Source organism: Ischnura elegans, chromosome 4, assembly GCF_921293095.1.
Source record: "Ischnura elegans chromosome 4, ioIscEleg1.1, whole genome shotgun sequence".
Taxonomy (NCBI): Eukaryota; Metazoa; Arthropoda; class Insecta; order Odonata; family Coenagrionidae; genus Ischnura; species Ischnura elegans.
Window position 1 is genome coordinate 101,749,720 of NC_060249.1, and position 23,037 is coordinate 101,772,756.

Sequence of the window (23,037 nt, forward strand, 5' to 3'; positions counted from 1 at the left end):
TATAACCACGGACCTTTAGGTTTCCGTTGAGTTCCCTCACGTTGCCATCCTTGAATAAGATAGTTTAGCCGCAGAATACGTTTGCCTCGAACTACGTAAAATAGGCTCTGCATGTATAGCAAATAATTTATGATGTTTGTAAATAATTACTATTTTTCTGGCATGCAATAACTCAATCGTGAATCTATTACTATCCTAACTTTTCATTCTTCAATGGCTAACTGGTAGTTTTATTTACATGGTAGCATGTTCGTGTTCTAAGCATTCTCCTAGGTTCTAGTCTTACAGTGTGTTTTTGTCCTGAGTCCGGCAAGCGAGCGCGTTTCTGGATAAGGTTAGGGTGAGTGCTACATACCTGGGGTGGAATATCCCCGTACCACACACTAAGGTGGTGGCTTGCATGGCATCTCGTGTATGTGCATGTTAAGTGAAAAAAAAACCGTGGTAGTTCTCGGGGGCTGACTGATAGAAGTTAATACTTCTTTGGTGTAAATTCTAAAAGATGGCGCACATATTTCCTCATTTTACTAAAGATAAAAGGCTCACTACAGATTACTAAAAACAAGGAAGCAACCTTGAACCACAAAATAATAACCACATGAATTATATTTGGATAACGTAGTAGCCTGCGGAGTGGACCAGAGAGCCAAAGGTCTGTGATTCGATTCCCGGCTCAGAGGAATTTTTCTCAAGCAAATTAATGTCAAATGTACCGTTCTTCACACGGCTAGCTGGAAGTAAACCACGGTTTTTCATTTATTCATTCACTTGTACAACATAAAATGTAAAAAAATTACAAATCACAAAAATATACAAAATATTTTTTATAAATATAGCGTGAAACACCGATATTTACACAGCCTTTACATGGGTTTAAATCTCATCGAGAGCTAACTTTTGTCGATAACCTGTAATCTAAATAAGCAATTAGTACTCTTTATTTGATAACCATTTGGAGGATATTTCCATTAAAACTTCTGTATTACAACAAATATGCTTTCTTTTCTTATCTTGGAACCTCATCTCTCCAGTATACATGCATAGTACTAGCGAGACGATGTGACGGATCAGACGATTTTCAACCTATGTATTTTATGATTTTACTAACGCGCCTAAAGAAGTGCTAACTTCAAATATTATATCATAAGAATCTATCGCAATAGTTGCTTCACACGAAGACTCCTTGGACGCCCACCCTATCATATATTCTCCCTGAGCCTATCCGTCGCGTCGTCGTTTACAAACCCGTCTTCTCCCCCATGAATCTAGTGGCGTTACCGGGAATTTCGTTTACAGGAGTACAAAACCAGGTAGGTCTCCGGGGAAAAATAAAAAAAAAGAGTAGAGAGTTTCGAAGGAGAGGGTTTTAAAATATTCTAACACTTTTCATAATGTAAAAAACTTCATTTTTCAAAGAAATCTTAATAAATTCTTGATTTTTTCGTTCTATTCTTCATTTTTCACTTTGCATTGTTTCATTTTTTAGCATAAGGAGAAAGTTTTTTTAACAGCGATATAATAATTTATTATTTTTTGAGTTCCCTGCTCCAGGCTTAATTCATTTTTACATGTGTCTTTATATCTCAGGGGCGTCCGGACCCCCCGGACTGATGTTTGCTATACCACTGCATGAATCCATAAATATTTTCACATTTTTCGTATAATTTATAGACTTGTTTTATTCGCTTGCTGCTATTACGTATCCCCAAGCACAGCTCCACTGATACAGCCCCGTGATGTGATCAACAAAAAAGATAGCTTAAAAATAAGGTTATGCTGAAAATGACGTGAAGGCCTATTTAAGAATGAGAGATTTCTTGAAAGATAGAGAAAGGCTAAGGAAAAAATTGAAGGATAGAATCGCGGGAACATAGAATCTATAGCTGACGCCGACATATCCAATGATTAAATTACTGTCCTCGGGGATTCAATTTTCCAGCTAACACGTTTTAGTCATCCTAATGAGTCAGCTAATAATGTTAAGAGGAAAAAATAAAGTTTGTTTAGCTAATTACTTAAAGGAAAACCATTTGCGCTACTGTGTTGTGTGTGAGGTACCCTAAGGGGTTGGAAGAACAAACCACCTCTTGTCCTAAACAAAATTCATCGCTGCAAAATAAAATTTTAGAGTACCCCTACTACGACCAAAATGGTCACTCCACAACTTTCGCCGCCGGGACCACGTATTGGAAGAAAATATGGAGGGCAATCAGGTGTCAAAATCATATTGTTGAAAGGCATTTTTGGAAGAAAAAGTTGAATGTCCTTTTCTATGCAGGTAAAATACTTAGTTCTCCCCATTAAATACTCAAGAATAGAGCAAGAATCCGATGATAAATAAGACTAATCCACAATTCGGGTTCAGTACGTGGCCACGCGTGGGTAATTAAGAGGTTACTCAATGAACTCAATCGAAAAGAAAAAAGGGGATTGGATGATATCATGCGATCGTTTCGACTCCAGTAATTCTGTTGGAAGACGCATTCCTGTATCTTTTATCGCCATATAAAGAATATTTATCATTCTAAAATTATCTCATTAAAATCACTGCAATTTCAGGCAAACGGTTTGAAATCATGTACGGAAACGAACGTTACAGAATACAAACAGAACTTTCTCATGCAAATTTAAAATTTCAGACATAGAAAAATGAAAATTGACCTCCAAATACGTGAATCAAGACAGATGGGAGCATTTATTGTTTTTATTTCACAACTATGTGGTATTTTGCTTGAACTGATGACTCTCACGCGAAAGAACGCTTAAGAAAGCATTTCAATTCAGTGATCACAGTGAATAGTCAACCGAATTTGCTACAAAAGTTACCGCCATACACCACAGAGGCCGTTGATTGATGCCTATGAGGAATTAAGTCAACCATTCTGACACGTCTTTTCGTCGTTGTCATAAAAGATAGGGAAATTAATGACTCATGGCTAATAATATGGAAAAGCAACATGAAAAGAGAGACAATTTCCTCCCCATCACGGCAGGGTAGGTCAACGGTCCCCTTTTATCGCCGCCTTCAGCTCGCGTGCCAGTGAGTAATGCCAGAGCACAGCGGTTGGCCACTTGGGTTATGCAAAGGGGCGCTGCAAGTCCCAGAGAGCGTTTAAAAATTACACGGTATGTTTGACTTGAGGTGAGGATATCAATAGTGAGAATAAAGAAGAGAAAAGAAACGTTGAAAGGGTGACGACTTTTGATGGCTAACATCAATTATCCCCTTTTGTGTTGGTCAAGGCACTATTTAAGGCTTGATCATTTTTCATAATCAACCACTAAATGTCACCGGGAGGGGGAAATACCCTATTTATACGGTTTTACTTCTAGGCTCATTCGAAATCTATGATTTCTGTTGCTAGTTGGTGAATAACCTTATTATCACCTCACAGAGCTGCTGGGAGAGGTCATTTATCACAACCGAATCATTTATTTCGTCATGTGGAGAACGAATCCCTGTCAATATTTATTTGATATCAGAAAAATGCATATATTCCACTCTGAAAAAAGTTTAATAACAGAGGCGTATCAATCAGTGTTTGATGTTAAAAGCCTAAATGAAAACAGTGCTTCCAACATTATTAAAAGTAAGATAATAAGATTAGACATGGTCAATGAAACATCAAAAGGTTAAGGCAACACCAAATACTTCAATTTCATGTTAAATTTTCATTTGCAATCAGATATTCCTTTCTAAAACACAATTGCCGCATTATTTAATCATTTTACCCCAACATGCGAACGAAAACTCTAAATATTCCTTTCTAAAACACAATTGCCGCATTATTTAATCATTTTACCCCAACATGCGAACGAAAACTCTAAATGTGTGAATAGGATGATTATTTTTGGTGAAAGATTGACAAATATATGCATAGATAGTAATGTGGAGCTTCTTAGGGTAGAGTGTTTAGCTACTGAACGGTGGATCCTCAGTTCAGATTCCGGGTGATGACTTCAGGCAGTCACAACCGAAAAATATTGCCACTTCGGGAAACAGACCTTTAAAAAGTGAGTTTCACACATCTCTGGCTTAGTCCGTGCTGATCCACCCCCAAATTTCCTAACCAACCCACTGATTGAGTGACGTCGTGGCCAATTTTTAATATGCCAAGGGGTATTACAAGGTTACGAGCGTTCAAAAATTACACGCCATGTTTAGCTTGAGTAGAGAGCACAAATAGTGAGAACAAAGAGGAGAAAAGATGCATCAAAAAGGAGACAAACTTTTGATAGCTAACTTTTGAAATTTCTCTGAAAAAAATTCAATCCCGGCGTATGTTGATAGTGATGGTACCTACGAGTCGTAATACATCTTCAGGGCTGAATGAAAATCAGGTATGGCAACAGAAACTAAACAAAAGTCAAAACCAGTAAAATTAAAAAAAAATTTCTTTCCCGGGAGCGAAATGTAGAAACTAAACGAAATGGATTTAAACCCAGGGTCGAAACGAAATCGGAGTCAAAACTACTTCGGGTCGAAACTTCACTACAACTCAAAGACAAAACGAAACGCAGATAATGTTTCGCACCGGAGGGACAACGTGCTTCACCTTCGAATGGTTTATTTTCGACCCACACCCCGAGTAAGAAGCATGGTTGAGTAAGGTAGAGGTTCGCCCTACCGCCATTTGATGCAAGAGGCACTCATATTTTTACCACTAACGGGAGAACGGTGAGCGCAAACTTGGCATTCGAATTTTAATCAAAATGTTTTGACCTCTCTACACGTATGCCAAACGTAATTAATTGAAACTATTCCCTCTTATCCCCCTCTACTCAATTTTTGGAATGGAAACTTAACTATGAGCAGCGGAGTTTCGATTAATTTAGTTTCATTCCTCGGAGTAAAGTTTCGTCCCGGGTCGAAACTAAACTCCTTGGTGATTTTAATTTCGTTCAGGAACGAAACTAAACCTAGGCCTCATATTTTCGTTACTCTCTGGATCGAGACGAAACATTTTCGTGGATTGAGTGAGGTAGTACCGGATAATGATTGCATTCCGGAAAATTTAAAATCACCGTAAATCTCAGGAATAATTAAGTGCAACCTTGATTGTAGTGAAGATACACTACTTGGTACATAACAATTTTTAGTCATAAGAGCCTTGATGCTCCGTTTGATGTCCACCTCCACAGGAAGTTCTCGCTTTCTTTCCGAGGGCATGTTCCCAGCCTTTCTCGGCGGCAGGGCACACCTGATGGGGGATTCACTGGAGCGTCTCCGGCGGCAACTAGCTCACTGAACCGCGATGCCGAGGCGAGGAAAGTGTGTAATGAGGAAGTGGTTAGGTGCAAGCACGTGATGGGCTAATAAATAAAAGTCAGAAATGATGATGTGACTTAAGATCTAGAGTACTTTGGCAAACGCCGTTTTTCTTGAGCACATCCGTTTTTTTTTCTTGGAGAATGAAGTAAAGACTACAATCTTCCTCCTACCCACGGTTCCACCTCATTAACGGTGCTGAAAAGAGTTACAAATCACAGATCCAGACATAAAATTACATCACTCATTGATTAACTTCGTATGTTTTCAACTCATTATCTTCAAACCAAGCAAATCTCTATTAAAGTGTGGCTAAGATTTTCTTAGGCCAATCAATTTAAAAAAATTAAGTGCCCCCTAAAAAAACTGAACTTCTTAGACCCCTATTCAAGAAAGTGCAATATGCATTGACAGATATGGCGACCATTTTTCTATCAATACAGGTTCGAGGACGTAGCCAGAAAGATTTTCTGGAGGTTAGTAATGGAAGAGACTACATTACGAGGGGTGCATTTGGAAAGGGTAGACAAACAACCCCATTTTCCAAAGATTTTTGGGGGTTATACCCCCAAGTAACTGCGGCCTTGTATTCTAAAAATTAACGATATTATAACTATATACAGTTATCATCGGCATGTAGTCGATAGTTTGAAGCTTCAGAGCAGGGTTCCGAATACAACCACCCTATTCCCAGCAAATGAATAAATATTTGATAAAATAGATTTTTCTTTCCGACTGAGCGGAAGATTATTTTTGTAAATCTCACCACTAAATCCATATGATATAACCTACCAGCTACAAATTCTCTCTTGCCAGACCAAAGATCATAGGTTCAACTTCCACCTAGTAAGGTTGCCCTTATCGAGGGCATTTATGTTCGTTTAATTATTGCATGTTATGTAAACCCCTACCTGAATGTCAAATAGGGCTTTTTTCGGTATTGTGTAAAGAAATAAATAAATATTTTTACTGAATCTCACAAACGACGAAAACAGCAAGTCCAATAGTATATATATCATCACCAGCTTAAGGTATGACGTGCTTCTTTGATAATTAAAAGAAACTGTGGATATACCTCTTCCAGTCGATATGAGTACCTAGTGTTGTGTCGAAGAAATACGATTCCCACGCCTAGACCTGCCTCGACGTTATCTCATAATACCCTTTATACATTAATAAGCTGCTTAGGACGGATCCAAGTTAAGCCAGTTTAGGGAGGGAGGAGGGACTTATAATCCGCCGGCTTCTCCACAAAAAACGATGGACGAAGACAGGTCGGGATGCGAGCGTGTCCGATTGTATTCTCACGTCTCCCAACACGTGGGAGGCTGACCTTAAATACCAACCGAGTCGGTGCAGACACCACCCCCACAGGATGCTTTCAGGAACTGCCCTTAAAACCTGAGCCTTCCTCACCTGCCTCGAATAGGATCATCCCTCGGTTCTACCTGTGCGCACACATGGGTTCCGCCTAGCACGCGCTCCGAGGATCCCACGAGCGGAAAGGAAGGCAATACAATCTTTCAGCTCCCGCTTGGCATTGAAACGGCGGGTTGGGATGGCGAGCGGAGGGCGGCAGAGAAACCTCCCTCTTCATAGTCATCTCACCTTACATACCCGTGCAGAAAACACACCACACCCGTTTTACTACACTCTTTCCTACTCTACTCTATCTCCACTACTCCACTCTTATTATCTAGCAGTCTCATTTTGGTGACGTATAATATGGATGATTTGGTGACGTAGGATAAAGATTAATCCTATACCTTATGTGTCATTTGTGGCGTACATGTTGCGTCGTGCTTGTTCGTGGAAGTTAATTTTAATCCTATGGTGCGTGTTGGTGATGGTTCGCCCGCTGCCAAACACCACTGTAGGCTGTTTAGGAAGGAGTTATACGTTGGGAAAAACGACCTGAGTGAAAACGTGATTGTTTAGTCCTCTTCGAGCACTGAAACAGCGCAAGTAGATAAGGTAGTTGGTGATGGCTCACCTTCGGGCAAACACCTCTGTAGGAAGCTTGCCGGGCAATACGTAGATGTAGATTGAGGTGGAATGTGGGGTAGTTTGTACATGTATAAACATATGATATATAGATAAAAATTTTTTCTGTAAGATGGATAAACGTGAAAGGAAACCCGGAAGAATCGCTGCCTACCAAATAAAATCTTATTTGCGATACAATAATACGTGGATAAAGGCCTACTCAACGCACAGTGAAACGCAGACTGAAAAATAGACTAAACCTTTTAGACAAATTCAAGAGCAGAGTCTTTTATAACGAAGTTAGCCATATCTTACGGACGCCAACATACTTCGGAAGATCAGATCATGTAAATAAAATAAGAGAGATAGACTGTAGAACAGACAGATTCATAATGTCTTTTTTTCACGATCAATAAGAGATTAAAACGGCAGCGATAGAACCCATGAATAGATTAGATGACTTGTAGTGTAGCCTACTAACCAATGTAAAACTTAATGTATGTTTCTTAATTTTACTATTATTTCTAACAGCATATGGTGGTATAATTTCTTAGCATGCGTGACTTTTTTTGGGCTGTGTGGTGTGCATGTGGGAGTCCAATGGCATGCTGCATGCTGGTGATTGATCACCCCCTGCCAAACACACTAGTGGTGGCTCGCAGGGTATTATGTAGATGTAGATGAAAATTTCAACATGATAGCATAATTTTGAAAGAAGTTATAAGTTGAAATGAACGACCGCTGAAGCGAAAGTAGTATCCTTCGGTCACTGAAACAGTGCTTTAGGGCAGTGTGGGCGTGGGACTGGGACTGGGGGAAGGGGAGAAACCATCCCCCTCCTCACGTATCTCACCTTTCCTCCCCATTCAGAAAAACCTCGTCTCAACTCACCGGACGCATTCTTCCAGACGCCCTCAACCCCCTACCTACCTATATTCCATTCAACGAAAATTTGAGCAGTCCAGACCCCTCCCCGCCCCTCCACCCAAACAGACCACAGCACCCGTTTCGGGGATGGGCTCTCTCTGTCAGGTTTGCGTCCCCATCCCTCCTCCTCCTCCAACTGCGGTGTTTCCTTTCCCACCGCATATTTCCCCCACACCCCTTTACTAATCCTTCCCGCCTTTCGCCGAAAAGCCAGAGCCAGTCTGGTCCCAGGCCCTATGGCCCGTTGAATGCCCTGTTTACATGCCGTGGTAGCATTTCGAAATGGAAATGGAAGGTACAGCCAAGGTCGCGGCCAGAAAAAATTTACGTTTTCACCTTAGAAGGGGGTAAATTTCGGGTAGATTCACTTGTCGAGTTTGCGTTTAACCACTTGCGCTGTGATGGCGAGTCTTGCTCGTCATGAACTCATGATGCCAAATCACGCAATGACGAGTGTATGTCGTCGTCATATTTTCATAATATTTGGGGAACAATATAAGTATTTTGAAAGTCGAAAAAAAATGTTGAAATATCCAAAATGTATATGAAGAACCCATATTTCATGAAATATGATGCATTGGAGGGAATAAAATAAATTTATACAAGTAGCGAAAGCTGTGTTCTCGATATTCTTACGGCTGTTCGTTCGTGAGTAGCATGGAATAGTAATCACTTTTTATTTCACTGTTTTACGTTGATTAAAAATTAAAAAAAACAACCTTTCATTGCAAGCCATCCAGTTTAAAAAGATCTACAGAAAAATAAAAGGCGAATAGGAGAACGATATTCAGAAAATAAATGGAAAGTAAAGGGGTTAAAATTTTATCTCGCAAGCATTTAGGGGGAAGAGGTAGGTTTTAAAGCTTAAAACTTTCTTCCTACCTACCGAAATGGCTATCGCTAACCATTCAGAATAAATGTGTGAAGGAGAGCTGAGGGCAGCGGCGCAGTAATAAAATAAAGAAGGTCAAAATTGTTCGCTCGAAGGTTTCCGCGACGATGAATGGATGAGATCAATATTTTCGGGCTGCGTCCGCTTATGCTGTGGAATAATCCAAATCAGTTTCGCCACCTATCCTGCTTGTATCCACAGGGGAAGGATGGCAAGAAGCTCGTTGACTTCTTTATATAGAGAATTTTGGAGTAAAAACCAGGAATTTTCTTGGGCCAAACAGGGAATATCCTCAAATTTGCGCTTACAATAGGGTGGTTTCCTATTATTTTTTTATTGCCTAAATCGAAAGATTATTATTCCTGGAGTGCGCATTTCACGATCTTAGATTTTCGAATGACGATATCTATTTTTCGCAATTAAACGAAAAGTGAAAAATTTCAAGCGCGCGAAAACGCGATAGCTAAGTAGGAATGATGGGAAAAGTCCGTGTGACTTATTTCTGGTTCCAGCTGTCGGCGTGAGGTGACCTTGGGGCGAGGCTTGAGCGCTGATACGACCCAGGCTGCTAGCAGGTAGCTGAGTACCCTGCTAGCAGGTAGCGTTTGGCTTAAATAAGGATTAATATTCCCCTATCAAACGAAGGAAACTTTCCGAACTTAGGTATTTTTAATGTGTGATCATTAAGAGATGTTTCCCTGAGTTCTGTGCCTCATGCATGCATTAGTAATCTCAGGCAATGTAAAACTCCTATCTACTCGTATAGAAACTAGGTCCCTGTGACGTCACGTGGAGTGGAATTGCATGGGCGCCAATCTGGCCTTTTTTAAATGAGGTTAAAATTGACCGTTGCCATTCGTCTAAACTGGGATTCCTAAAACCAAATAATTTGCATATTATGAATACACTAATGGTGGGTAAGGAATCGCAATCAATGTATTTCGTTTTCTTTGATGAAGGAAACTACCCTATTCTTTTCCAAGCGCGCTGTATTGCATACCCAATGTCGTTTTTGAAGTTATCAGCTCTTTTCTTTAGCATGCGTAATGGGAAAATAGCAAATGAAATTCTAATATTTCTTTAAATTATAGGTGCTTCTTCTATTTCGAGAGTAATTAATTTAAGGGAAACAATTTCTAAATGAAATTAAATCCTTAAAAGCATGTTATCATCATTTTCAGGTAATCAGGCACATAAAATGGAATTTTACCATTTCATTCTTGATCCCATGCGAGCAGCAAATAAGCTTTAGAACAAGTAAATACTGAGGCTAAACCCACCGTCACCTGACTACGGTTAGAGGCTTTCTAGCAATGTTGGAAACCCTACGCTGCGGAAGTGACTGCGACTATTCATGCGATTGCGTATACTACCAGCTGGTCAAAAAATATTTGTCACTATGCGTCTGTACTCAAGACGTATTAAAAAAAGGTCTATTACTAGCATTAATTTCGATATTAATATGTTCATTGTGTTCGGTTAGCAACCACACTCTGGCTGAAGTAGAACTTAAGGGAAATATGGAGAAGCCAAACAATGCACCAGTAGCCCTATACTTGTTTATATTTAATACGACAAAAGATACAGAAATTTTGAACTAAAGAACAATAAATAGAGAATTAAAAATTGAGTTTATTTCTCCACCAGCACAATATATCTCACACTAACAACAAGGTGGTGAAACAAACGCTTGGGTTTAATTTCTTTGGCTACCTTAATTCCGAAGATAGGCCAGATTATGCTCAAAAATCACCATATCAATGTTTCCCGCAGCAAGAAATCAGCCCGAAATTACATTTAAAAGGGAATATTGCTCAACTTTATATCACCTCTCCTCCCTTCTAAATTCACTCTCTCTTTCCATCGATCCTTTTTACTTGTATTGCGAGACTTTCATCGCAAGAGCTTTTTACCACCCGCCATAATTGAATGTTTACTTTCTCTAATAGTTTATTCTTTATTGGTTTTTGTATTGCTATTGTCTCATTCATGTTTTGTTATATTGGCATCATGTCTCAATTATGCTTTTCAAAAATTTTCACTATAAATTGGCGTCACAGCTGTATGTGAAAAATGATTTCAATAAGACAATGAATAAAATAAAAATTGCTACGGCAAAGATTAAAACCTTCTCCGACTTCAATCAGACATCAAATTCATTTACAATGCCATTAACTCCCACTTCGACAGTCCTGACATTGTTTCCTTCCTCAACATCAAAGTACTATCTTCCCGCCATACCCAGTCTGCCTCTTTACTCCACATTCCTACAGCCAGGCTATCTGTAATTAAGCGATATCTTTTCCATAGACTTTCTTTTCTAATAAATTCTCTCCGGGGTGACATTGATCCGTTTTGTGTGACAATTAAAAGTTTTACTCACCTGGCATCAACATATTTATAGCATGGATGACTAGATAGCTGGATAAATGTTTGTTGTTTTCGTTTTTTTGTTTTATTTAAATTTTTTATAAATAATTATTTATTTCATTATCTAAAATTTGTTGTTATGAGTGCACTTTAAATTGGCGGTCTTGATATATGTGTACCACTTCGTTAAAATAAAATAAATAAAAATAAAAAGTAAACCTGCTACTAGTGGTGAGTGGTGCACTGCTACAAGAAGTAATTTTCCTACAATAAAAAAATATGGCGATACCGATACATGACAATCCGTTAGACAGGAGCGCATGCAATGATTCAATGTTTTCCTCGTGCACAAAACCTGTAAAGATCCGTCCCATCCGCCTTTTTCTCACTCCGCCACAACGCCTCACCTCCCCTCCACGTCATTCCAGCCGCGACCGAAGAAGCCACCTACCTGTAACGACCACTTCCCTTTTGCGGTCTGCCCTGGCCCTTCCGCTCATCCCCTGCCATCGCTCTCTCACCATCCCCCACCCATTCCAATACTCACACCACTTCCTCCGCCCGTTCATACACATCGTTCCCCCACTTGCAAAGAGGCTTCTTCGCCCGTTTCTTTTTTTTTGTGCGAACGAACCGCCGGAGGAAGCTTGCGTCGGGTGACTGAGATATTTAAGTGAGGAGGCCACAGTGCCGCAAGCCTTATTATTGAAAAAAAAACATCCATGCCACAAATTACGACTTTTGCCACCTTCGATGCCGCAGATTTCAGATTCATTCGTCAGTGTACTGGAATGTGCGAACGTGTAATTTGAAATCGAATTCAAGCATTCTGAGTTCTATTCAACTGATAATTGTTTCGGAATTATCCCAAAACACTGAAGAATGACACGGTGCTTTCCCGGCGAATTTACTGGTACAAGTTCTCTAGGCTTTCCAGACAGGTTAGAGAATCGTTCCTCGTCCTCAGCGAATGAAGGTCATTCCCGAGGATTAGACGGAACTGGAAATGTTGGACCAGATATATTTCCTTACGCAGGAGGTAACTGGAGAGAAATTTATGCATAACAATACACCATCTTCCCGTCGTACTATTGTAGACGTGATTATGAGAAGAAAATAAAAGAAATAGAGAAATGCAAAACAGAGAGATTAAAATGTCATTCTTCCCTCATTCTATTAACGATAGCAACGTCGTCTCAATGAATAGGATTAATGGCGACACTCGCTTTGATGACTCATTGCATTTTTTTCCATAGTTCTAACGTTGCATGTATTTGGTAGTGGATTTACCAACCATTGGCAAGTTTTTTCATATGAATGTGCATGTATATTTTGCTAATATGCGTAATATTTCTATTACCGTGCTGTGTGCATATGGCGGTCCTGTAGCATGCTGCATGTTGGTGATTCATCACCCCTTGCCAAACAACCTAGAGGTGGCTCGCAGGGTATTATGTAGATGTAGATACCTTTGACGGGTAGTGGGGATCTATGGACTTTGATCAATTCAATCAATTTTTCGATAACAATAACGTGTTTCAAAAAATCGGCTATCAAAACGTTTCTTCATGAACGAAACATCGCGGATGGTTGTGACAAGTGACGTAGATACTAGTACTAATAGGGGAGCATCGATTGCAGTTGTCGTATTAAAACAGGTCCATGGCGCAGTGGACTTCTGCCACCTTCAGAGGCCCTAGGAAGGATTTTATAGCCACAGTTGGAGTTTTTTTTTCAAACTTAAGCGAACCAGAAATGTGAGAACGCATAGTTAAAAATTGAAACGAAGGATTCTGAATTCCATTCGATTCACTCGTGTTTTGGAATTATCCCACAAGAGCCGTTCGTACCATTTATTTTTCTGGAAACATTATAGGTAACAGTCAATTTTTGGAATAATGATGATGGGAATCGAAATAACGACCAACAAAATGATTGCTGTCCAGGGGACTGCATAGAGGAAGCTCAATCCTTAAAGACTAACTTTTGAGGCCATGAGTGACTTTTGGCCGCAATTAAATCGGTTTTCAGAAATGTCCACCGCGCGGTGATGCACACATGCGATCAATCTTTTTCCAATATTTTGAAGTATAATGTTTGTCATTGCGAGGAATAACATTTAGAAGTAATGAATTTTATTGATCACATCATAGTGTGAATACATTTTGGTTAATACACAGGGATGGCAATAAAAGCTAATCGAAAGCCAGAAACAGAGTAATTTCAACAATTTCGTTCCCGGGAGCGAATTGTAGAAACTAAACGAAATGGATTTAAACCCGGGGTCGAAACGAAATCGGAGTCAAAACTACTTCGGGTCGAAACTTCACTACAACTCTGGGGCAAAACGAAACGCAGATAATGTTTCGCACCGGAGGGACCACGTGCTTCACCTTCTAATGGTTTAGTTTCGACCCACACACCGAGTATGAAGCATGGTTGAATAAAGCAGAGATTTGGCCTATCGCGATTAGATGGATGGGGAACTCATATTTTTACCACTAACAGGAGAACGGTGAACGCAAACTGGCCATTCGATATTTAAGCTCAATGTTTTAACCTCTCTATTCGTATGTCAAACGCAATGGGTCGAAACTATTCCCTCTTATCCCCCTCCACTCAAATTTTAGAATGGAAACCTAACTATGAGCAGCGGAGTTTTGATTAATTTAGTTTCATTCCTCGGAGTAATGTTTCGTCCCGGGTCTAAACTAAACTTCTTGGTAATTTTAATTTCGTGCGGGAACGAACTAAGCCTATGCCTCGTATTTTCGTTTCCCTCCGGGTCGAAATAAAACATTTTCGTTTCGCTTCACGAGCCATCCCTGTTAATACCCCTAATAATTCCTTATTTACCCGTGAAACTCGGATCAGCTCCGTCAGCGACGCGAGTGGCGATTTTTATAAACCCATTTAAATCCGCGGTGGGTGTAAATACATTTACAGGCCGACTTGAGGATCCTGTTTTGTAGTATTCGTGAGATATGGTAACCTATTGGGTATGGCGCTTGTTCTATGACCAGGAGGACCTGGGTTCACATCTCCCCTCATAATGAGCATTCCCTCTCGCAGGCTTCTTAGTCAGCCGCCCTCGCCCGTTCGCCTTTTTTGTGGAGGAACCACAGACGAGGCTTTCGCGGGGTAACAAAGAAATTTGGAGGGGGAGGGATATTGTGCGCCTCTGTCTTACGATAACAAGGCATATAAACTGCTGACGAATATTTCACGGGTTTTCAATGATTTTATGCAAGCCGACGTTTCGGGAGACGACTAGTCTCCCATCCTAAAGGCTGTGTTACTTTATGGAGGTCCATTTTCACACTTGGAGTGTGAAATTGGACTTCATGGAAATTTTTCAACGAGGTCACTTCAGCAAATGACGACAACAGGCATTAACTTAAAATGTACTGTTATAATTGTTTCAAAGACCTAGAGTTAAATTCTGTTCATGCGATCACAAAAAAGCTACCAAATCATCAAAAAATATAACTGATTAATCTGCACAAGCTGAATCTAAGTTTTGTCTATAAAATATCAATCGATAACTGACAAAAAGCATCATTCGGCCGTGACAGTGGTGATTTTTAATTTTTTAATACGAGTGAAACACACGTTTTTGATTTTTCACACTCAAAATACAAGAATCCATTGATGCACACTTTGACAAATAAATCGATAGGTAAGATAAATAAATCAACTCACCATTTGGTATTGATTCCACAGCCATGCCATCGGGGTAGACTAATCGATAACGCCCAGACCGGATCTGGGGAAGACGTCATGGACACAGTTGAAGATCGCGGGTAATTCACAAATCGCGGTAGACTTAAAATCAGGTCCACGTAGCTGGTGAACAGAATCGTCTGCTGGCTTCAAGAGTCCACGTGCTGAAAAAAACTATAGAGAGCTCTGGTAGAGAGCTCTGTCGTAGACATATAGTGCTTCTGCTGGCTTCCACTACGTTATAATGAAAATTATAACATGACTTAAGGATGGGATACCATGCCTTCCCTTTCGCGGACCGAATTTGCTTTATCCATTTTGAATTCTTCCTCTTAGCTGCCAGCCGAGTTTCGTTTGACCCGCTTTTAACTTCCTCTGAGCAAGGCATGGAAATAATTGAGAACTTAAATTTAAAAGAGCGAGGAATGGGGGAGAAGTATGGGCATGCATGTCTATCTTGAGGTAAAAGCCTTAAGAGGTTCTACGGAAGGAGAAAAAATTTACTTCAGCTTCGCTTGGGTCGTAAACGATTTTAATATGACGCCGCAAGGGCGGGGCACCAACGCCTTGGAATCCGGCCAAAGAACAGCACTTCACACAATCCTTGCGAAAAGAAGAAGAAAATGCACCGAAATGGGGAGCATTTTTGGGATACCTATAAACAGAATGAATGGATGGGAAAGGCAACCCGATTGACTAGCGTCAGGTGATATTGGTGAACTGATTAGACGAAATAGTGGCTGCATTAGAAATTGCTAAGAGAGAGAGAGAGAGTTTACTTTTCAACAGACTTCAACATTCAGACACAGAATATTCTGTGTAACTGATAACTTCAGGCATGACTTTGTGAAAGTTTTACTGAATATTTTTCTTGATTGCATAAACTGAGAGCAGTAATTTGTCAAATCATACACACCGATAACAAGGTTAACAATCATGGATTACAAATTGATATTATAATTGAGTGGGTTGGAAGCAAAGGGGTACAAGTGATTTATTTCTCAACAGAGTTAGGTAAAGTTCATCCTTAGAATAAATACATAAAAACCTGGTTGCCAAAGGAAACGAGTTGCCAGGTTGCGAGTTTCTGTTCTGTGCTGACATCGAGTGGAAAATCAAATGCACTACTAAGTATCTAATTGATCTCGTTTGTTTTCTATACAAAATTTCTGTACCGAACTCTGTATAGGAAAGAGAAATTAATTGTACCCCTTGGGTTCAAACCCACTCAATTTACAAGTATGGAAAGTTGAAGTTAAAAATATCAAGTAACTCTAACCAATTGATATTATTATACCATGTGATGGGAACTGATGTACCTACTGACACGCTACACCCTTTAAAAATACGCAAGACCTAAAACACCTCAGAATATCTTCTGTCGCCACTTCTGAAATTCCATCAGCATATATATACATACATAATATGAAAATTTTCGGGGATATTAAAAATAAAAGAACATATCAAGGTTGTCCACGAAAACCACACGCGACAAGTCTTGCACTAGCGTGTGAATTTCACCACTTTTCACCTAAGCGTGCAGGTGAAACGTGTCCTCGCCTCCGAGACCGACCTTTGAGGTTGAAGTGTGGGCCATAAACAAAAACTCACACCCACGAGGATGGAAAACATGCCTTCATGCGCATACCCTTGCAGTCATGCCTCAATTTCCATACGAATATTAACTCAATAAATCTCAAAAAGTGGGAAAAGTTTCAATGCAACGATGATGAGAAATGTTGGGCCGTATCAGGCTAAAGACCTTTGCTTTAATAGACTAAGCTATCAGAGTATGACACGACGCGTATGACGTAGCTTAGTAACTAAAAATGCAACAAATATGCGACGGATAAGTACTAATGCTGAAACTATTAGTAACTAAAAATGCAACAAATATGCGACGGATAAGTACTAATGCTGAAACTACGTCCGTCATTGCCAAAACAAACATAAATTTAAAAAAGGGATTCTCATGAACTGTGAAGAAGGCTGTCATGAATGAGCAAGGAACGAATTAATGGGTGGAAAAAATATTTCGTGAGTGGAGTAAATTTTTGCGAGGTGTACGTCAAACTTAAAATTGCCATCCCAATCATTGCCGAAATACACAGCACAAATGAGGCAATAATATTTCGATGAGACAGCTAATCAAAACGGAATCTTTAAAATGCCAATCGATGTAGAGTCCCTGGGTATTCGTGAACAAGATCGAACAAGCGAAATATATAGATCAGATTATATGTGCGAGAGCACTCTACACGCTTAGAAAAACATGCCATGAATACCTATTGGGTTTAGTCAACGCTGAGATTGTTAGAGACTTTGAGAAAAGATAGATTTTAGAGCATTACGGACGACATTATCTTAGTAGCACACTATATTTCCAGGTCCGAAAGAAACCAGAAATGAGAGATGTATTTTGCGTAAAGGAAAGACATGAATTTCTTATCCCCCTGAGCATTAAAGAACTCAATATAAATTCTAGGTGAGCTCGGGCAGTCAAATATCTCAGTATTCTTGGTATTCTCGGAGAGATTAACGGCTTGCGTCCAAACACCTTGCAGGAATAATTTAGATGTTATCAAACAGGTAAAAGAACAGAGGAACAAAAGTGAATGGAATATTTATAATTTGATGGGAATAAAAAATAGCTGGTGTTTCAATTAAATGTTGGTATTTTAATGCATGGCGATTGAAATTATAAATTCCAACCGTAATTTCCGCTAGAAAAAAAAAACATGAAGGTATTATCTGATCCCAACAATAGTTAGTGAAAAGGGATATATAAGAAAAGAAATGGCACCATTTACGAATTCTCAGCTCTTTTGTTCTCTCAAGTCCTCACCTTTGGTATCTCAAGATAACGCGTTTACGTTAAAGCAATCTTGTTGACGTCATTAACGCACGGCTCGGAGGTGGAGGAAATGGAGAAATGCGAACGAAAGGGTGTGATCGCGCGGCGCGGCGTTTCAAAAACGAGGAAAAGGAAGGCGAAAAGGTAAAAAAAACACCACCTGGGAGGGGAGGCGAGGAAACAATGGTGAGCCGCCCGCAAAAGAGCTCTCAAGTGCAGACAAAAGGAAGTAGGAGGGGGAAATGGCGAATAGGTTGGAAGAGAAAGTTATGAAGGCCGATGTGAGAAAGGCACTTATGCGGGGAAGTGGAGGGAGGAGATGAATGAAGAAGGGCAGATAGAAAGAGAGGTGGAAAGGGGAGAGGAGGAGTAAGGCAGGTAGGAAGAGAAAAGAATGCGCTGGAGAGAAAAATAGGGAAAGCGAGAGAGGAGGGGGAGAGAGAAATTTATAGTCGCGCGAGGGTTTTGGTATGAGAGGACCTCACGAAGCCAAAAACCTTACGGATGGACGCATGCGACCATAATTAGGATTTACCGGAGGAAAAAAAATAGGTGACCATGAGAGAGACTTGAATTTATCCCACTTCATCGTTCAAAAAAAAGGGGGAAGATAATTTGCAAAAAATATAATGCAAGTACACCAGCAGCAATAAAGAATTGATGCTATTTAAAGCTGGAAAGAAAAAATAAAACTACGTGGATACAACAGGACGTTAAAGTATTACGACGCCATAAAAATGGTCGACGCTACGTGGGAGAGAATGTGTCCTTGCGACGAAATTCGGATTCCAGGAAAAAATGCAAGGGTGAAAGGATGCGGCGTAAGAAGCGTATCTGAGGAAAGTAATTTAATTTCTATAAAACGAATTTCTTAGCCAGCGGTTTTGCGAACGAATTACAACCTGCAATATGTTTTATGATACCAATGAGTTTAGCATTCAAAATTGGCAATCATTCTCAAAAAATAGAGCTATAAAATGAAATTTTAGCGCCGTGCCTCGAAAGGATTTCAATTTTAAATGAACATCAAGCAACCACCAAGTCCTAAAAAGGATATATTAGAGTGTTGATAGCATCGAGGTACATTTTGACCGTGCCACCCAAGGATTTCATTGGCGAAGGGGACAACTACAAAGCCAAAAAACTGCTTTGACTGAAGAAATGTAATCTGTCAGGCTTTTTAACTTATAGTGCGAAAAATCCACAGAGGAAAAATCATTCGAGACTTTAGTCCACAAATTTCCACAGGGGAGAATGACGCCTCGGTAGCTTAACTGGCTGAAGCACTCGGCCGGAAATCGAGGGATCCGGGTTCGAATCCCGGTCAAGGCGAATGATTTTTCCTCTGTGGATTTTTCGCACTATTTGTGCATTGCGGGTGACTCCGTAAAAAGTTATCACCGTGGCTAGTCCCGGTATACTTTCATAAATTTTTAACTTATGTATGTAACCTACGTAAATGATTTCACGTGATGATAACATTCATGTCTACAAAAAATTATATTATGGCCATTCCACCTCATTTCAGCAAACGTTTGTCCCTAAGGGTTTCGTATTTGAGTGAAAATTTCTGAATGGACTTCTCTTTACTTAAAACTAAACAACCCAAAACCATTTTTGGAAATAAATATGCATTATAAGAGCATATTAATTTTTTAGCATTTTTACCCAAAAAAACTTACGAATTATTAAGTTCCTTCCACCTCACCAACAAATTGTCGCAAGGCCTTATTAACTGCTCATATCAAAGCAAAGACTTTGCTTAAAACACTAAATGACTAAAAACTTCATTTTATTCCCTTTAATTATATTTATTGCATTGAAATGCTTAAAAGAGAATCGTTGAATTACTTTTCTCAAATACCTCATCTCAGAGTAGACCCAAACCTTTATTTTCTAATCAAGAGACATCTGCATTACTTTTCCAAAAATAAAATTTATTGGTAGCTTAATAGGCTTACACGAAGACATTCAAACGCTTAATTATTCAATGAAGTACTCGTTTTTTTCTATATTGCTTCGCGTCATTTTGGCATCAGGTAATAATTGTTCAACAATTTAGATTTGAAGTTTACTACTATAAAGTGACAACACCTTCTTTACTTTTTATTCAGGTATCAATTTTGTTGATCTTAAAACAATTTGTTCAAATAATACATATCGTTGCAAGGGAATAAATAACTTCTTATCTAATCACCATGGTATGAGTAATCCTTAGCATCAAGAGACACCAGATGCTAGTCTAATCCAAATCTTCAGCACAGCTCTCCTATAAGGTTAATAAAAAGCATATTTTAAATGAAATAGATAGCAAATGTTGGCGGCATGATAGTTTTTAATTGAAGCTGTGGGTCATATTACTACGGTATGGAGGAGTTATCAAAGTCATAGTTTAGTATAACAATGAGCCTACATGCATTTCTAATGGATTAACTGGAACGCCGAGCGGGATAAAAATGTAAATATTAAAATATACTCCTAAAATATGAGGGTGTATTGAAAAGTAAGGTCCCCAACGACGCTATTTCCGAACGTGAGTTGCAAGGAAAAATTTTGACTACAGCACTGAATTCCTTGGTTACTATGCTAAAATGTGAAACCACACACCGTTACCATAGGCCATACCTTACCTTAACACAACCACCCACACGAACCCTCTCAGTCGCTGCTTAGCAATCGTTAAGTCGTTAAGGATGAAGCTCCCGTTTAGCTCGCTCGCCAGGTGCGAACTACACTAAGTCATTCGAGATTTGAATGCAAAAATGTTTTCTCCGATATAAATTTGTCACCGGCTAGTGGAAGTATGTGGTGAGAACTGTATGGCCATCAAAAACGTGGGGAAATGGTGCCGGGAGTTTTCTGATGGACGAGAAAACGTCCATGATGAGCAGCGGTCGGGGGGTCCGAGTTTTCCGGAATCAACGGAGGCTTGAATTGACGAGATGGTGCGCAACAACATGAGAATAACCCTTCATGAGATAAATTAAGGTCTTGATGAAGAGTCTGGCAACTTCTCCGTGCAGAATATTGAGTCAGAGGTCCTCAGTTACAACATGATGTCCATCAGGTGGGTCCCCATGCATTTCACCGATGGACACACAAAAAGCGCGTGCACATGTGTCACATCAAACGATCGCCATAATCATTTAATTCGGCTGGAAAATCTTCGACTACATTCCTAACAGTCCAAAAATTTCCCCGAGGGACTATCAAAATTTTATCCCGTTTTCAAAAAACTCCTTGAGGGACAGGGATTCAAGTCAGACGAGGAAATGCAAGACGCAGTCGACAGTTGGCTGCGAGACGCGGCGGGAGAGTGGTACGACGCAAGTATTAAAAAGCTGATTACAAGGATGCAAAAAGATATTGATCATCAATGGGCTTCTGAAGAAAAATAGCTAAATGCTCAGCCTTTTGAATGGAATACGTGAAGTTGAGAATAAATTAATTTTCCATTTTTTTAACATATGAGACCTTACTATTCAATAACCCCTCGTACATTTATGCGTTGCCCCTTGATTTTATTTCTTTAATATTAAAACAGATGAGTTTAAATAATATAAGAAAAGTTTCGTCCAATCCTGAGTCGGCTTATTTAATAAAAGTTAATTAACAAAATTTTTAATATTTAATAAATGATTGTTAGAAATTGACATTTAATGAATATTTTTCGCAATACTGTTTTATGTAAAGTCATAACTGTAGGATATGCTATAAATCATGGCTCTATGACAATTTGGTGGTGAACTAAAAGGAATTATATAATTCAAGGTGCAGCTTATTTTGTTAAATTGCGTAAAATGCCGGGTTATCTACAATCCTGTTCATAGAAATACCATCACTTCATGCAAATACCGGAGGAAACAAAAATCTATAGTGGTGAAAGTGATCTCGTTCAAAAAACGAAAGTAATTACATTTCCTCAGCAGGGATCATAATATATTTACCTACATATGTAATTCACCGAAAAACTATAAGAGATTGTATTACTATAAGCTTTGATGTGGGCCAGAAGTTGTGTTGGCGTTAATTTTATGGCTAGAATAAGAGAGTGTTCAAACTACTGTCGCTGCAATTAGTTTTAAGGGAACAAAGCTAAATTAAGGACTCATAAACTCAGAAAAAGATAAGTAAGGAGACATGAAAGTTGAAGGCGCGCCTGAATCAGTATTCCAATGGGAATTTGTTTTATTTCAAGGTCAGAGGAAATAAGAATTCTCATTAAGCGCGCATGTATGGGCTTGCGACCAACCAACTGGAGTTCATAAAGGTCGTCGCCAGCAGAACTGCATCTAACACCAAATTCGTAATTTGCTGAACGCACGCGAACACGTATGCACGCATATTGTGCATTATTAGGACGCCCAGACCGCAATGGCGGAAAGCTAATTCGAATCTAATCAAGAATAAATGAGCAAAAGCTGGCGCGCGCGTGGTGAATATAAACGGGAGGTGCATTTCCCAGGATTGCATTTCGACTGGATCGCGCCAACACCCGCTCGTGGCGCTGCCTGAAGGTACCATGTTTGACTCTCAAATGATAATTTAGAAATTTTCTTACTCCAGACATTTTCTTGGATGCTATTTATTATATTTTATTATTTAAAATCAATTTTACAAGCGATAAAAATATTATCCTGCTATTTTTAAATGTTAAAAAGTTTGAATTTATTGTTTAAAACGAGGAGATCCCTTTTAACTTTCTACCACTTCTGCCAGTGATGTTTCTTTTCAACCCCGAACTGGTTTCCTCATCCCGTAGCTTTCCACTTGATACCACCGTCTCCTAAAGCATATCAACCCCTTTCCAATATTTTAGTCTCTTCTTTCAACTCCCTACTAGTTAACCTCCAATATGGATGTACCCTGTCCATTTGGTCCACCTCAACTCATGAAAATGATGCTTGATGTCTTAAAACCGGCGAGGCCAAGTAAATATGACCGGGTGCAAAGTACAAAGTTGATGATATATTCATGTCCAGATTAATTGTCCATAAAGAAAACTCTGCACAGATT